This window comes from Lutra lutra, chromosome 2, assembly GCF_902655055.1.
Source record: "Lutra lutra chromosome 2, mLutLut1.2, whole genome shotgun sequence".
Classification (NCBI taxonomy): Eukaryota; Metazoa; Chordata; class Mammalia; order Carnivora; family Mustelidae; genus Lutra; species Lutra lutra.
The window spans coordinates 98,734,444-98,751,574 of record NC_062279.1 but is presented as its reverse complement, the minus strand read 5'-3'; the positions used below and the strand labels follow the sequence as shown (position 1 = coordinate 98,751,574).

Below are 17,131 nucleotides of genomic sequence, written 5' to 3'. Positions count from 1 at the left end.
GCTGCCCCAGAGCAGATGGATGGCCGTCCCCCTGCCTTCTAACCCAGGCTCCAGCACGCCCTCCATCACAGGGTGCCTGGCCCTCTCTAGCTGGCCCAGTTTTGTGTTTTCTCCACCACCTAAGCCTTGTCTCCTGAGTCCGTGGCATTACGGTTTGAAAGAAATAGCATAAAAGGAGCCATGTGATCAATTCCGCTCCGTCCTCCCACACTGAGGCCTGGTTGGCATGTGCAGAGAGGAAAATACAGCGAGGAAACTTAGTTTTCTAGAAGGGAAAGTGGGAGAAGAGAAACAAGGTCTTAGACTTTCCACTTTTTTTTTTTTTCTTTTTTAAAAATTCTTCTTTGACAATGGTGGCAAAATACTCTAATCTGAACGTGGTCTTTCTGTTAAAAGAGAAGAGGTGGAATTTTTTTTTGTCCTTTCAATTCCAGCCTTTTTGCCCCATGACAAAGCATAAATCATGGATGCCAAAAAATAAGGTGGATCTCAGGAATCCTGGAGAAACTGAGACACTTATATTCTTTTTTTTTTTTTAAGATTTTATTTATTTGACACACAGAGAGAGATTGCAAGTAGGCAGAGAGGCAGACAGAGAGAGAGGGGAAAGCAGGCTCCCCACTGAGCAAAGAGCCCGATACGGGGCTTGATCCCAGGACCCTGAGATTATGACCTGAGCCGAAGGCAGAGGCTTAACCCAGTGAGCCACCCAGGCGCCCCTGAGACACTTATATTCTTCCCCTGGAGAGAAGGGTAGGTGTTTTTAGCCCTCTCTGGAACTTCAAAGGAAAACATGAGTTGGGTGCCATGGAAAGGAGACAAGGCCAAATCTGAATCTTTGGAGCTGCCCTAGGCATCACCCCTCACAAACTTGACCATGAGAAACAGCAAGGAGCTGTGTGCCCTGCTTGCCCTCAATAACCTCTTCTAGGAAAGCAAGGTCTTCACCCCAGAAGTGCTGCAAGAGATTTTCCTGAAGGTGTCTCCAAACACCATGGTGAACCCCCCTCCCCGCAAGAAGAGCATGAGAGGAAATGGGAACTACAACGTGAACATCATTATGGCAGTACATTAGACCAAAGGCTATGAAGCTGTGTAGCGAGACAAGCCCCAGGAGGTCAGTGCCATGGCTCTCACTAACATCATGCGAGCTGCATGAATCTGCCTTCCAGCCCGTGCTGGGGTCCACTGAAGTCGCCTCTCTGAAGACAGGATTGGATCAGTGTTTGAGGGGTGGGAAGTGCCTACAACAACCCGGACTCCCAAGTGAAGATACCCGGATAGATTCGAGGAGAGAGCAAGTTCAGGAAACTTCTAAAACATCACTCAGGAAGGAACTGTGAATCTTGCTGAGGTAGAGTTGGAGGGCTGAGGTATAATGCAGTTCTACCCAACCTTCCCTCACCTCAGCCCCCTAAGTCCTGTATAATGTGCTGGGACCTCTACAGCTGGTCTGCACCTGCCACTTCCTCAAACCTCTCATTGGGTTTTTCCCTTCAGATTTGACAGTGGGGGTAAAAAAAATCTAAGGAAGTCAGCTTTATTTTTTTTTTTTTTTAGATTTTATTTATTTATTTGCCAGACAAAGAGAGATCACAAGTAGGCAGAGAGGCAGGCAGAGAGAGGAAGAAACTGGCTCCCCGCTGAGCAGAGAGCACGATGCAGGGCTTGATCTCAGGACCCCCAGATCATGACCTGAGCTGAAGGCAGAGGCTTAACCCACTGAGCCACCCAGGCGCCCCTAAGGAAGTCAGTTTTAACTCATGCTGTTAAGTCCAGAAAATGTCAGAGGAAAAGCATAGGAGGTTACAGGTGAAGTAGTCCATATGCCAGGGAACTAGAATGACAGAATCTGTCGTTGTAAATAACAGGAACAAAACAAAGGGAATTTATGAATATATGCAACAGGAAAACTTAGTGTCTTGTCTAGTTTCAGACACAAGAATCCAGGGTCTTAAACAATGATTGCAGACAAAGCTATGTTTCGTCATCTCTAAACTGTTTTTATGTGTGTGATTGTACCTTTCATACAGACTAATATATATGGCAACAGCATCTCTGAGCTTATATTCTACGAGCTAAGTGATTCTTTCCTCAATCAATTCCCATAATAAAAGTCTCCTTTTAAATGCAGACCATCTACCCATTCTTGAACCGATTGCTATGGTCTGGGAATAAGATATCCTGCTTATCCAGGCCTGGCTTCCATGCCCAACCCTCAACCCTCAAATAGGCATAGGGTCAGGCTTTTCTTAATTACACTGGCTCATGTGTGTGGGTGCAGCAGCTGTTCACCGAGACAAACCAGGGTGATATTATTACAAGAAGTAGAAATATATGCTGGGTGGGAGACAGATATGGAGGTGGGGGATTACAGAGGCAATCAGGATACTGAGAATAGAAGGAGGACCAGAAGAAATGGAAGGATGAGAGATGGATTCCAGTGGGATTTCTAAACACGAGTCTGAGAATGGAATAAAATTACACATTCCTCATTTCTACCCATGGTTTACTGAATCTGAACCAGAAATTCTAGGGGTGTGTCCTATCAATGTGTATTTAAACAATAAGAATAAAATAATTTTTTTCAGCACTCTAAAGTTCGAGAACCACTGTATTAAAATTATAACCATGAGAAGGCCTGAGTCTCTCAGAAATTTTATGTGTAGACTTTCTGTGAGCTATGAATTGATATGATTTTTATGTTACTTGTTATCTGAGAAAAAAATAAAGAGTACAAAATGGACCTAATACATAATATTAAATGTTTTTTAAATGTTGCTACTTCTATTAGTGCATTTGTATGTAGAACAAAATTGACCAAAATCTATTTAATATTGGAAATAGCTCTTGGAAATTGTGTTTGGACCTCCAATGCCTCAGAAGATTTTCTTCACATAGTAACTTAGAATAGATGAATGGAGTTTTTGAAAATAGGGGTAAAAACTTAAGAATGAGTACCCATGAGTGTCTTTGAACATGGGTAAGTTGCAAGTTTGCTTAGATTCTCAATTTCTTACTCTGTTTAGACTGGAGTTAAGTATTTAGTGCTCCCTCAGTGTCAAGGGTGTTGCAAATCCTCAGTGTTTTCCTGCAGAAACAGCTCATCATCGGTTACTGTGCAATCTGTTGAGATTTAGCCACCAGGTGTCAGTAAGACTTACAAAACAATAGGTTTTTGCAAAGTTCAGTGATTTTGTTCAGTCTTTGGGAACAAATTAATATAGACTTTGGTTATATCTTTTTTCTTTCCAGGTAAGGGATGCAATCCGTTGGCAGACCCACTGAACACAGCCAAAATCTAAATTTTTTGCACCCCCCCCCCCCCATGTTAAGGCCTAGCTTCAACAGGCTTTCAGAATATAGGCTGGGTTTTAAATTTCCAAGAATGGAGTGCTTCAAGATTTATAGTGAGTGAAGTAGTTTAGCCCCAACAGAAAGAAGAGGATGTGTCTGAGGAAGGTGATAAGAAGACAGGGAATTTTGCCAATTACAAGTAAACTCCATGAAATGTCAATTAACACGGCAGCAGTAGAAAAGGTGCATACTCTTAAACTATTTATAATATTGCCAAAGGCAATGTGCTGGGACAATTATGAAACATAAATAAAATGAAGTCTTTTAAAACTATTCATCCAAACTTTTGTTATTAGCATTCTCACTTATCGTGGTTGTAGTTGCTAGTATTATAATTATTGCATGTGATACTAGCTTTTCCTCTTCTGTTGTTGCTTGTAAGACTTAAATGTAAAATCATTTGACCCTTGTACCAAGCCACCAAATACCTGCATTTACTTTTCCTATTTCATATAAACCTTGAATTAAAATTTGGAGTTAAGGGTACCTGGGTGGCTCAGTCAGTTAAGCATCCAACTCTTGACTTCTGCTCAGGTCATGCTCTCAAGGTTGAGAGACTGAGTCCTGCTTCAGGCTCTGTGCTGGGTATGGAGCCTGCTTAAGATTCTCTCTCTCCTTCTCCTTCTGCTTCTCCCCCCTCACTCTCTTCCTCTCAAAAATTTCTTTTTGAAATTAAAATTTTCAAAGCATATCATATCAATGGTACCATTACCAAGAAATATTCTATTTCCTATTGTTCTGGGTAGAGATGAGATTTTTGTGAACTGTATTAACTCTCACCTTCTTGAGAATTACTCTGATAGTTACTGTGTTCTGGTCAATCATTTGGTTCAATTCCTGTTTCACTCTGAGTTTCCTCAGAGGCAGATATTTCAAGCAGTTCATGTAGCGAGCCTATTTAGTTAAAGTCTGATCAAGGTCACATAGTCTGTTGACTCATGACAATTCCTGTGTAGAACACAAAATTCTACATCATCTTTGAATCCAATCCAATAGAGCAAGATCCCAGCTGTCCTAGTATCTGTTGAAAGCATAAGACTGACCTAGTTTAAATTGTTTCACAGAGTTATTTTGGAGAATTAGTCTTTTAAGACTGGAAGAATAATACAAGTTTATTTTAAAACATTTGGCAAATGAAGAAAATACTAAGATGAAAAAGAAAAGCAACGATTAATATTTTGACCTAAAACGTTCTCAAGATTTTATTTTGTTATCTTCCTTGTTTCAATGTTTACAGTATTTCAAAAAGCAGCAGAAGAAACTGCTAATTTTGTACCAGAAATTACCTATTTCTGAACAAATGGAAAGACTTTAGAGAGCATCTTTTCTCAGGATAATAAATGGTAAGCTACAATGGCCAGATTATATTGTTCCTATGCCTTAGCAGGGTGAAGTTCCTGACAGCTATTGCCAGACATAAAGCACTAACATACATCTTTTTTCTCCTTCAAATACAACACATTTCTAGAAATTGAAGTAGGAAAGAATTATTGCATAAAAAGAGGTATGTGACTGGCAGATGGGTTTAAACAGCTTTGAATGTTCTATAAACTAGGTCCAGTATTACAAGGGTGTGACTTATTTCCCTCCAATTATAAAAAAGTCCGGGTCTGTAGGGAGTGAGTGATTGCAACACTGCTGAGTATCCTGTTTTTTCCTTTGTGTGCACCTGCTGTTTTGCCTCAAGTCTTCATCAGCATTTTGGTTGGTGGACATTCTATTGATATTTGACGAATTAAAAAAATAGTTCCAGTGCTTTTAAATCTTTCCATACTGCCTTTTGTTTTGTGCTGTGTTTTGGTGAGAATGTGAGGAGCGGTTAATCAGGCATTACTAACTTTCTGACTTTTAACTTAGGAGGCCCTCTTTACCGTCACTAAGGACATTCTCATTCTGAGTTATTAATGGGTATTTTTCCTTTTATGGCGTTTTAGTATGAGTCAGTCAGATGCATTTCTAGTGCTGATCACTGTGCCGAGGACAGAGCAGATACAAAAGAAATATGGAAAGAGGCAATAAAAATAATTTTTAGGAGATAGCAATCTATTACCAGATATTAATAATACAAGAGAAGTCATATTTTTCATTTGTCATGTTTCTTCAATGTAGTTGGGGCATCTGGTAGATATAATTCAAGGCAGACACTGTTAATATATATGAGTGGCAAGAGCCATGCACAAATCTGAATAATAAATATTGGACAGAATTGTACCAAGACAATATCGAACACTTAGATTATATAGAAGACAGGTACAGTTTCATTCTGGGCAATGAATGATAATAGAACTAACTCAACATTTGGTATGAGTGGGAGAATGGAACCCCAGCTGACAGAAAGTGATGTTGTCAAGAAGGAAGCCTACTTGGAGAGTGTGTAGGAGAGAAATTGGATCACAAATTGAACTTTGGTTATACTCAAACTGTGAAGTTGGAACATGACCTGGGAATATCACTAGATTTATCACTTTTGATGGTTTTCAGATTGCTTAGGCGGCCAGGATGCCCTTTTAAACTCTCCATCTGACTGACTGCCTGCATCCTTTCCTACAGAGCACAGGACTCTGCTACAGTGATCCCAGCATTTATCATGTTCAGATGTGTCTATTTCAACGTGTTTTTCTGAAACTGGAGCAAAAAACCGTGTGGAGATTGCCGCTGGTACCGAATGCACTATCTCACCTCATGGTATAAGATGATCTTCAAGAGAACATTACTCAGACACTCATGGACACAAAAAGAAAACATTCCCTAGGAGGATTATGTAGCTCGCTGCATGAGTATCTAGTTGAATATTTTTCCAGAGTGATATGTAACTTCTAGAAATCCCCACAAATATCTTAAAATATTACAAATAGCACACAAGTCACTTCCAAGAGAACCTGCAACTTATTAGGACATTTTGTTATCCAAAATACCTAGATTTAAAATATTATTTAAGAAGGAAATAGTTTGTATAGTAACATCTTCCTTGGCTATAGACATGCATCTTTTCTATCCTAATGTGTTTTGGTTCTAAAATGCATTTGCGACTTTGGCTCTATAGAATATAATTGTAACTTACTGTTTTTCTCATTCATTCATTAAATATTTACTGAGCACCTCTACGTTTAAACACGTCTACTATACTCCATAGGAGAGACAAACATGTTTAACTCATAAAAATAAATAGACCCTCCGGTGCTATTTAAACATGAAAATAACACAAATCTTTATTATATATATAATGTACATATATATATATAATATGATATATATATGTACATTCCCTGAAAAAAGTGCAAATCAGTTATTCTCACTTGGGTTAGAGGGAGTGGTAGACCTTTCTAAACATTTTTTCTTGTAAAATCACATTGAATTCCTTAAAATATGTTGAATTTGAAATCAAGCCAAGAATTAATTGAATTTGAGTACCAGTAAACATAATAGTCCTGAGTAGTGAGGCATATGCATTTGTATTTAATTGGCAAAAGATACCTGATTAAAAATCTGTCAATCACGGTGATATGAATGGCTGACTCTATCACCTGAATGACTGATAAGGCATTCAATGAAAAGTACTATTGCAAAATGACTGGAAAATAATCAGGCAAAAGTAAATCAGTAAGTTGGCTGGGGATAGTCTCTGTCTCAAATTTATACAGAAAGTAGGAATCTCTATTTTATAAGTTTATTTTCTATAACTCAACTAAATTTCTGCCAATATGGCAGAAACATAATTTTATTTAAGACATAACCTACTTTTCTTCTTTTTCCAAGATAGTGTTAAATTTTGGAAAATCACACCCAGGACAAGGCGTTGGAGAGACTCACTAGGTCCTAAGTATCCCCTTTCTGTATCAGTTAGGTCTATCGTTTTGTCTGCACCCATTTACCAATCCATATATGTTGCCACATGGGGATTTTCTAATTCCTCCCTGCCTCACCAATTGCCCTATTTTCTATAGTTCCATATCACATTGATAGGCACAAAAATCATATTTCTATTTTCATTCAGAAATAAGGAACAGAAATCTCTGGAATTTTGTCTAAGGCCTTGCCTTTTTTCTCCACTTCATGGTGCTATCTGGAAAATAAAGCTCAGACTCTTCTTTTCTGGGAGAGGACCACCCATTTAATATCCTGATCTCACCATGTGCCATCATTCACTTGCCTCTTTTCCAATGGAAAATTTTTTATTTGGAGTGAGAGTGGAGATTCCTGTCTTCAATCCACCCCTCTTAAATATTAATTATATACATAGTATTTTTCTATTTACTAAAGGAATTATGCTCTTGGAAAATAATGGGCAGAACATGTCTCCTTTCTGCCTTTTTCCATGAGGTGTTGAGTAGCAAAAGGTCTAGCTGCTTGAAATGAAGGACAAAGCAAAGTAAAAGGGAGAATATCTAGGGGTCGGGGGGAGAGTGGATATTTCAAATATGTTTATTCGTACATATTATGATCACTTTGTGATTTGTTTTACTAAATAAAAATGAAATACATATTAAGCAAATCCATATAAATGGAATAACATATCTGAAAACGCATTCATTATTTTGATATTAACCTTCCAGGGGCTCAGTATGCAAAACCAAATTTTCTCTCTCTCTCTCTCTCTTTTTTTTAAGTGCTTATGACCTAGATGGTAATGATAGCATATAGTCACAAAAATATTATAGTTTGTGAAAATATAGAAGTAGACTCTAGATAAAGATTTAGGATTGGTCAATTCTATTTGGATGAGGAAGGATTAGGGAAGTCTTCATTAGGAAGTTCTTCAGTGTTGAACACTGCCTGGTTTTAGAGGAAGGTGTGAATAATACTGAAGTTGGTCCTAGGATAGCATGTCGGCTTCAATTGTGGAGGGCAAGTATGACAGGAGTACAGACAGAAGCGGAGACAATTTTGGACACTATTTCAGAAATGCAAGCAAGCCATATTTAAAAGGAATCTGCAGTAGTGGTGGGGAAGCAGTAGCTTCACAGCATTATAAGGAGGCTAAATCAACAAGACCTTGAAATCCAATGCATATAGTGGCTAAATATGAAGTAAAACCCTAGAATGAGTCTAGATTTTTAACTCAGGTCTCTTGTGCATTGTGATATATTTCATAAAACTAAAAAATATATATAAAAGAAGAAAGTAGGTCTATTTTGGGAAAAAAATAATCTGGTATATAAATGAAATCTAATTGATAACACGAATTTGACCTTTTTAATACTGAGAATGTTGACTTTTTCATATCTTTATAATAAATGAAGGCTTTTAAATGCTAGGTTTAGTGCACATAATACCAAACGGACCATATATAGGTTTCTCAGTAATCCGTTGTGAATAATTTCACTATTTTATATTAAAATTCTGTCACTTGGAGAGTATATATCTGATCACACCACAACATCTAGAATCAGTTTCCCTCTTAACCTGTAGTACATACTAAACTAATAAATTTTTTGTGTAAGTTAGCAAATAAGATTTCAAAACTAACACACTTCTACTTCTTTTAAAGATTTATTAGCTTAATATAAGGCTTTATATCAGCTGAGGGATTGGCCCATGTCATGTTCTGGACTGTGTTCTTCATCTAATGTCCCATTGATATTAAACCAAAGCCACCAATAACAAATCTTATAAGAGAAGGTAGAGGAATCTTTGGGGGATGCAATTATCTTTACACATACAATAGTGTGCTGCCCTTTATGATATTTTTAAATTGACAGAATTTCACCTTAACACTGTACCTAAGCAGATAGTATTGACTAGTGGAAATCTATTTAGTAAATAGAATAATTTCTAAAGTGCTATATACAGAAAGGTGGCTATGTCATTTATGAAAGCTGTTCTGACTCTAAACCTGTTAAAGGATGGAGGAGGGAGTGGTACCATGTGGAATTAGTGTCAAGTTTGTTTTAGCTTTCACTTTAATGTTAGGGCCCCCCCAAAAAACAAAGAAACCCCCAAACAAAACAAAACAAAAAACAGACCTATTTTTTGGTCTCTCTTTCTCTCTCTCTCACCTTACCATTCTCCCTCATGTTTTTCTTTTCTGAGGCTTTTCCCTTTCTAGACATCTCTGTCATAAATGAAATCAATCAATTGACTCTTTCACTTATTTTGTTCTTCAAAAAGCATTCATTGTGCCATTCAGTAAAGGTAGGAAAGCAACTATAAATTGGTTTATAAACTACACAGACTCTGATACAAGGAATGATTTTCTATTGGCCATTGTTATTGGTCTACTAGATTGACTAATTTTTTTTTTTTTTTTTGCTATTTTTTTCCTTCCTAAACAGAACAATGCAATCAGACCAGTTGTAATGTACTTTCACTTTTCATGAGTGTGGGCTGTGGAGTGAGTATGTCAATGAAAAGAAGTAATTGCTTCTGGTGGACAGTCCCAGGGGAGGCAGCCCAGTAAGGAACAGGAGATAACAAAGACTTTCAAGGGGACTGTATTTAATCAAGGCATGGTTTCACACCATTGTAGGTCCCAGTGATTTTAGAATGGTAGCCTAACCTTGTTGACTTCTCTTGTAAGGAGGACCAAGTCACAGTTCTAGAAAGAGCACAGCTTCAGGGAGAACACCCAGGTTGTAGGAGTATAACAACTTGATCCAGAGATAGGAGAAAAGTACGGAAAACCTACTGGTGCCAATAGGTCACTGCTATAGTGGCACTATAACTAATGTATATATAAAAATATATATTGTATAAAGTGGCACTGTAACTAATATTATATATAATATATAGTGGCACTGTAACTAATATATATATGTATAAATATATATATATGAATAGAAATAGGATGTATATTCATATCACTTATCTATCACTCTATAGCAAATTACCATAAACTTAGTGGTAAAGAAATCACATATTTACTGTCTCATGGTTTCTGAGTTTCAGAAATCTAGACACAGTTAGTGGATACTCTCTCAAAAGGCTGAAGTCAAGGTGTTGATCAGGCAAGGGACTCATCAGAAAGTCAAATAGAAAAGGATCCACTTTCAAACTCAAATGCCCCTTGATAGGATTCTGTTCCTTTGACTACTGGGCAGGGGGCCTCACCCCCTGGCTGATTGTTGGCCAGAGGCCATTCTCAGTTCCTTGCCCTGTGGGCCTTTCTAACTGCTAGCTTCCTTCATCAAAACCAGCAAGGGAAAGAATCAATCATGAGAGTCTGCTAACAGGATAGAAATTAGCATCCTAGAAGTGATATCTCAGCCTTTTGCCTTATCCTCATATTTATAAGCAAATAATAGGTTTCTTTCATATTTAAGGTGAAGGGGTTACACAAGGGTAACAAGGGTAACAAGGGTGGGAATGCAGAGGTAGGATAATATGAAGTCATTTTAAAGTCTGTCTCCCACACTACTTACATTCACCTTTCTTTATTACAAAGTATTCCTGATAAATAGCAGACTAGAAGAAGCATTAATGGTATAGTATAAACTCTGGAGCCATAAAACTTGGGTTCAAATTCCAGCTCTTCTACCTTCTAGCTGTGTACCTGACATTCAGTTATTACTCAGCTCCCTTGTGTCTTAATTTCTCTCTATATAAAATAGGGAACATAATCATGCTCATCTCTTAAGATCATTACAAGGATTAAATGAGTTCAGATGTTTTAATAGTAGGGCAGTCTCATTAAATGCTTGTTATTATAGTTTGTGGGTAATATGGCAGAAACAGATGTAGTTACCACCCCTCTAGACCCTGGAGCATCCACTGAAGGGCATGTTTGAATTTGGAGAGAAGACAAGAATATCCAGAATCACCAAATCACTGATTTACAGATCTGTCTCTAGGAAGTAGGCCTAGGATTTGGCTTTCTTTATGGAGACAGGGTTTGGAAAGAATTATACCCATCCTGAGTGCCCTTAAGCCAAAATGAAGATGCAGAAGGAGCTGAGTCACACATATTCTACTTCTCCTAGGTAAAGGGATAAAAGTCTTCATACTTTCTTTCCCTTCTGGGAAATGAAAATTCCTACCTTTCTATGGAACAAAGAGGAATATGAATCCTGTGGTGTCCTCAGCCCCCAACCCAATACTTACCATGACCTATAAGGCACTGCATAAATCTGGCTCAATCCTCTCCCCATCATCATGGCAATAAACTTCTTACCTCACTTAACTGTCCCCAGTAACTGACTTCCTTTCTGTTCCCACAGGAACCAGAAACTTTACCTCAGAGACCTTCCATATGCTCTTTCTTCTGACTGAATACTTTCCCTACATCTCTTCACACTGTCATTGTTGGCTCTCAACTTCAGCAGGGAGGACTTGGCCAAGGGAAGTCTCAACCATCTGATGGAGCTGTCCAGCACATACATTTTCCTTCTCTGATTTCTTTATTTTGCTTTCTCCCCTTATTAGAATGTAAGCTCCATGAGTCCTGCTGTTTTCTACCTAGTTTCTGTAATACTGGCAATACTTAGTAGTTGCTGGTAGTAACATTTGTTGAATGGACTAAGATATAGTTGTTGAATTCAGTTATGTCTTTACAAAGGAGGAGAAAAACCACTTTTGCCATTTTAAAAACTCTCAAGATACTCAAATAAAATACACTCAATAAAATGGTCACATAAAGGTAGAGTTAATTATTTTTCCCTAACAATGATCTAAACTGTATCTTATTCCTCATATTGAAGCATTTTAATAAGTGATAAATTAATTAAATTAATAATTTTATTCAGGAGATTAGAAGCAACAATTTATCAATTTGCAATCATATATTATCCAGGAGGCAGAATTTAGCAATTAGCAATTAATCATGTGCTGATTGGTTTTGAAATAACTAGTTGTTTGATCTGATTATTTTCATGTGGAGTATCTACTGGAGTTCTACATTTTGCATGCCTAGCACTGGACTGCCAGTAAAAATCATGTTTTCAATATCATGGGGGAAATTCTCACAGTATACTGTGAATTATGGTACAAAGAGTAGTATACGAATTCCATACGCTCTGTGAACTCAATTTTTTTAGAAGGAAAGATTCTTTAGAAATATAACCTACTATTAAAAGTGGTTATTTCTAGAGGGTGTTTGTGTTGTGGGAGATATTAATTGTATTCAACCTGCTTTTAAGCTTTTTCACAACCTTTGTACTTCAGATTATTTTTAATAAGGAGTTTTCTAATGTAACTGCAAAGAGTTTCTCTGTGTGTGTACATCTTCATAGATGAAAATCAATGAATAGTTGAGGTCAATATGGATTTCAGTATTAAAGTCTTTTTAAAATGAAAAAGGGACATGAACCAGCTGCATTCAGTAAAGTCCAGGACAGGGACCAATGGACTAACGATGGTTAAATAAAGTTTGGACAATAATCTCAAGGAAATGTTTCAACCAGTGGGCATTGTCTGAGTAAAAAACACCCTGCCAAGAGGAGAAGTAGAGCAGTCCCCTGGTGCCACTTCAGGAGAACAGAAAAAGCACTTAACAGGAGAGACCCCTGAGGACTATGACTATATTGATGGCTAAACCCGCTACTGAAGTCAGGTGGGAAATTGGCCAGGACTCTGCTAAGTCTCAGGTGCTTGATGTAGCTGCCTTTAGACAATGACACATTTTCTGGAGCCTGTGCAGCCCAAGTTCACAGAATTAGGTGGATAACTTACCTCTTTCTTTCTTTCTTTCTTTTCTTTTCTTTTCTTTTCTTTCTTTCTTTCTTTCTTTCTTCTTTCTTTTTTTTTTTTTACGATTTATCCATTCCAGAGACTTAGTCATGCACATTAATTCAAAATTATTTCTGAGCCTTCATAGTTGCTAATTAATTTTCTAACACGTAACACAAAGAAAGGAAAAAAAAAGCCCTTCTTTTTTTTAATAGCTCATTCATTTGTACATTTCTTTCTCTGCCCTACCCCTTCTCTATTAGCACAAAGACTCCTTCTATTTTATATAGCTGTAAAAACCAGCAGGCTTCTCTCTTAATCAGTGTTGTCTGGGCTCATCGCCTGAGGGCCTAGGTCGTTAGTAATAAAGGTCATTAGTTGATGTTTCCAACATACAGAGACTGTCAAATGATCCCCTCATTTAATCTCCCCAGGATTAGAAACAGGCCCGGGCTTGTAGTATTTAGACATTTTATTTTCTTGTTGTGGGACGTAAAAGGCTACCTCTTAGAAACAAAAGCTTTTAAACACTAATAGCTGCTTCACAGTAGACTTGAAGGAACAACCGACTATATGAAGGCACTCAGAGCCCAGACAAGGCAGAAAAATGCAAAGAACTGGTATCTGCTTCACCCCAGGTTTCTTCAAGGAGCTGAATTAAACGTGAAAGGAAGAGTTCCATCGAGCGGTAGGCAGCCCTAACTTGCCCGCCCTTGTTACCTTACATCTTAGCACTGTCTGATTTCCAGCATTCTAATTGAAAAGACCCTTTGTAGTAAAAAGCTCCGTTTGAATCACTTTGAAATCATGATCCTCAGGTTTTCTTTCTGGCAAATGTTTCTTAGAGATCACTGAGCTTATTAAACAGTTCTGTGTTCGGAAGCTTCTAATGTTGGAACAGGCATAATCCAGACACCTTGGTCTAGGACAAATAGCAGCCAATTCCCCGTGGACTCTGTGGACAGAGGCCGTGTGCCGGTTTCTCTCCCTTGACCTGTATCTTTAGAAGCCCAGTACACAGGAAGCACCTGGTAAATATCTACGGTGGCAGATCATAATTCTATAATCATCATTAGTCACAGAACAGATTAATTTCTTTTCTTCTTCTAATTTCCTCTCTGCACCCAAAGGAAGAATGAGAATTTATACAATATTACAGATTTTGTAAAGAAGGAAAAACAATTGTATCTGAGTGGAATTTAAATGATCTTTAGGGAGATAAAAGCATTTATGAAGTTTGGACACCTAATAATTTTTCACAATTCATTTTGAAATTTTGAAAATGAGATTAAAGAATGCAATTATAGATTTCTTTCTTTATTCTTCCAATACTTTCCTCAGCATTGCTACACAATGAGTATTTTGATTTAATAATTGTCCTAAGAAAGTGATAAAAAATGAAGTCTTTGTTTTCATAGTTATTTTGCAGTCCAGAAAAAACTCTTTTAATCTTTAAAGTGCTTTGAGACAGGAGTTACACGAGCCAGTTAAAAAGAAAATGGCAAACTTATAGGATTTAAAGCTCAACCTAATAAAAAAGCATAATCAGTTTCATCATAGGTGACCACCTTTGATCAAATACTGATAATTTATCTCAGTTGAACTAGCCATTCCCAGAGATAAGCTTTCACTCTATATTGTCAGGGTATCTGTGAGCATTCAGGGTTTCATCAACTCCAATCTGAGGCAGAGAATTCCAGTCACCTGCTTATGGATACACAATATTTTTTAATGAAGAGGATTTGTGATACGGAAATGAAGGGAAAATACCCATGTTGAACTTCTGTGTACCAGACACTTTCCCAGCTTTATCTCTTTTAATCCTAACAAGAATTTTACCCTTTAAAGTACACATCATTATTTCCATTTAAAAAATAAAGACAGACTAAAGAGTAGCTGTGACTTTCCCCAGGGTGATAAATTGGAATAGGATGGGAGACAGATTTCAAGCCCAGATCTGACTGCCTCTAAGGCTTATATCCTTCCTTCTATTCCATATTGGTGAAAGTACCCTTGAAAAGATACATCTACTGCATTTATTCTCTCCACCCCATTCCGAAATTTACATTGCTCTTTACTTTTCCAACTATTTATATACAACACTATTAATTCTAGTCATTAAGTATATATTTATTTTCTTTCAGTGTAAATTTTCCCTTTGTTGTACTTTATATTTGCAATTTATTTCCTTTCTCCTATTTTCTTTTTCCTTTGCACTATTTCTTCCTTTCTCCTTCTTATCTTTTCCTTTAAAAAAGCAGTTGACAGAAAGGAGAGAAGAAAGCAAAAAAGAAAGAAAAGAAAAGAAAGGAAAAGAGAAAAAGAAAAAAAAAAATCCCAGTAGCCCAAGTGAAGAAAGGAAGAAATATATGAGACTCAGGAAGTAATCCTGGGAGGTTATCCAACAAGATGGTACGTGTGCCCAAGCCAATGACCATTCATTCAACTCATGTATTGAGTTCCTATGATGTGTCTTCCATTGCACTGGCCATAGACCTTAGCATCAGGAAATACAGAGTTTAATGGACAAGATTTAAATGTGAAGAAGGTAATGACAAAGAGGATAATATTGCCAAGGTGTTGATGAGAGATGCTGACTGGGACCCTAACCAAACTGGGTACAAAAGGTGGTGGAAAACTAGAGCTCCATAAAGAGTTGAAGCTTCAAATAAGCCCCAGAGTCCCAAAAGAAATATTTGAGTCCAAGATCCACTACGTAAAGAGGAAGATTTACCTGTGGTTCTAGCTGAAAATGATGACAGCAGCTAAAGACTGTGATTCATGAAAATCAGGGTCTAGAGAAGAAAATGTGCTTCAAGCTTAATGGAGGTGCTTTTGCATTTTGTTCTTTACCAGAAGGGCATGCTTGGAGTTATAAAGCTGAAACACATTTCATTCTGCTGTCCCTAATCAGCACAAGACTATACTCTTAAGTTGTGAATTATGCTTTAGTATTTCTAGACAGAACAAAAGAGCTCTGTTCTTTTGCATTCATGTGGTTACTTATATTGACTCTTTGGTTTTTTGGATATCTTGCTACATGACTGAATAATATAATGGTTAATCATGGGGCAGTCAAAAATAACTCCTCTGTCTGACTGAAGGCTAGAAAACTGTGACATACATAATTTTATCCAAAAGATAACCTAGCAGCAAATTATTCAGTATACTTCCACAATAGAATTTGTACTAGTAGAGTTTCCATTATTTATGGCATTATGTTGAAAATTTGATAAACAACAAGAAAATAAAAACTGAAAGGAAGTAATTCAAAAGTATTTATATGTCTGAGAATCACTGAAGTTTAGAACACAATAATTTTAAAAATACAGATGTCACTGCGACTTTTCTGGAATTACTGTTTATGGATCTACTAAAAAAAAACCAAACCAAAACAAAACAAAAACAAAAACCTAAGAACTGACCTTAGTGTACACTTTGTTCTTGAAGGTGATTTCGGAAATAAAGCACGAAGACATGGCCTAACTTAATACGTTAGTCCATAAAAATGGACTGCTGTGTTTATCTCTAAAGCTGTTGAAAACAGAAAATGTACATTCTATAAGCAGAACAGGATATAATTTCCAGCATTTCTTTTCTTTTAAAGATTTATTAATTTATTTGAGAGAGAAAGAGAGAGAACACATTTGAGCACGAGAAGAGGCAGAGGGAGAGAATTTCAAAGAGACTCCCCACTGAGACCCATTTAGGGATCAGTCTCAGGACTCCAAGATCATGACTCAGCCAAAATCAAAAGTTGGACACTTAACAGACTGAGCCACCCAGGTGCCCCCAAAACTTCTTTTTCTTTCTTTCTTCTTCTTTTTTTTCTTCTCCTTTTCCTTACCCTTGTTTCCTCCTCTTCCTTTTTCGCTTTCATGCTGGCTGTCTGCCTGCTAGATACACACTGACAGGGCTTCAAGGAAGTTTTGGTTTAATCTATTCACCCTCTCATCCTTCCAACCCGACTGAAATCTCTCATAGCTCATAAATCTCACATGTAGAATTTCTGGTTCAAAATAAATTTACGGTGAAAATATTGACCTTTTCACTTTGCAAATTGGAAAAAGTTCAGAATTCCCCTAAAAAGCATAGATGTATAGATGTATAGATGAGCCAGACTGAACAAAGTAACCACTGGTTGTTGATTCAGTTTGAGTCCCATCTTTAAATG

At 37.3% G+C, this 17,131-nt stretch overlaps 1 pseudogene; it reads left to right on the top strand.

Moving 5' to 3' along the window:
• The first annotated feature begins 793 nt into the window (after window positions 1–793).
• On the top strand, window positions 794–1,353 carry LOC125094107 (josephin-1-like; annotated as a pseudogene).
• Window positions 1,354–17,131: the final 15,778 nt, after the last annotated feature.